The following is a 1,020-nucleotide window of genomic DNA, read 5'->3' on the forward strand; positions in this document are numbered from 1 at the left end:
TTTTCTTCTTGGAGTCTCTCTGGTTTTCTAGGTATACAGATATAATGGGAGTGGGATGAAGTTCGATTTCCTTTGTCCTGATTTTATTTTTTTTATCTTATTACATTGTCTAAAACTTTATAAGGATGGTCAATACTAATGGTGATAACAACTATATCCTGTCTGGCTTCTGATTTTAATGTATGTCTATCATTTCAGTTATTCACCTTTTAGAATATTTGATGCTTGTTTTGAGGAAATAACCTTTATCATATTTATCTTTCTTCTGTTTATATTTTACTTAGAATTTTTATTATAAAGTGACTAAATTTTGTCAAATGTTTTCTTAGGACCTTTTCCTATCTTTTTTTTTTCTCTTTAATGCATTGAAGAAGAATTATGGTGGTGCATTTTCAAAAAAGAAGCCATATTTCCATTTTTGGAATAAGACCTGCTTGGTTATAGACTTATTCTTTTGAAATACTGCCAGGTATAGATTTGCTGGAGCACAGTTTGGAACAATCACATTTTCATTGATAAATGGGCTGTTCTATGAGTGTCTTTCTTGGTTCTACATTTTGTACTGAGTTCCGGAGCTCAGGGGCAGTATTCAGAGGAGGTGTGTGCTTTGTGAAATGCCCCCCAGTGGTCACATGTGCACTTGGGGGGGGCAGTCTGCATCTGTTCCTAGGCAAGGGCTCTTCTTTGCCTGCGTCCTCCCCAAGGGGGCACGCCTTTCCAATTTTCATGAAGGCGCCACAGGGGCTGGAGGTATTTAGGAGATTATAACTGATGAGTTCCCATATTTCCATGTGCCTTTAAAAGTGTAAGTTGTACTGGAGTTATCTGTCCTTTACATGAAGGAACTTAACTGTGAACTGATTTAATCACGGTTCCTTTACAAATAATACGTCTTTCATTGCCTTTCTAATAGTTTTTCTTTGTCTACTGACCAATTCAAGTTTTCTGTTTCTTTTGGGGTCAGTTTTGGTATCATATGATTTTTATTTTTTAAAGTAATTGTCGCATAGAAATGGAAGC

Source organism: Hipposideros armiger, unplaced genomic scaffold (assembly GCF_001890085.2).
Source record: "Hipposideros armiger isolate ML-2016 unplaced genomic scaffold, ASM189008v1 scaffold_734, whole genome shotgun sequence".
Classification (NCBI taxonomy): Eukaryota; Metazoa; Chordata; class Mammalia; order Chiroptera; family Hipposideridae; genus Hipposideros; species Hipposideros armiger.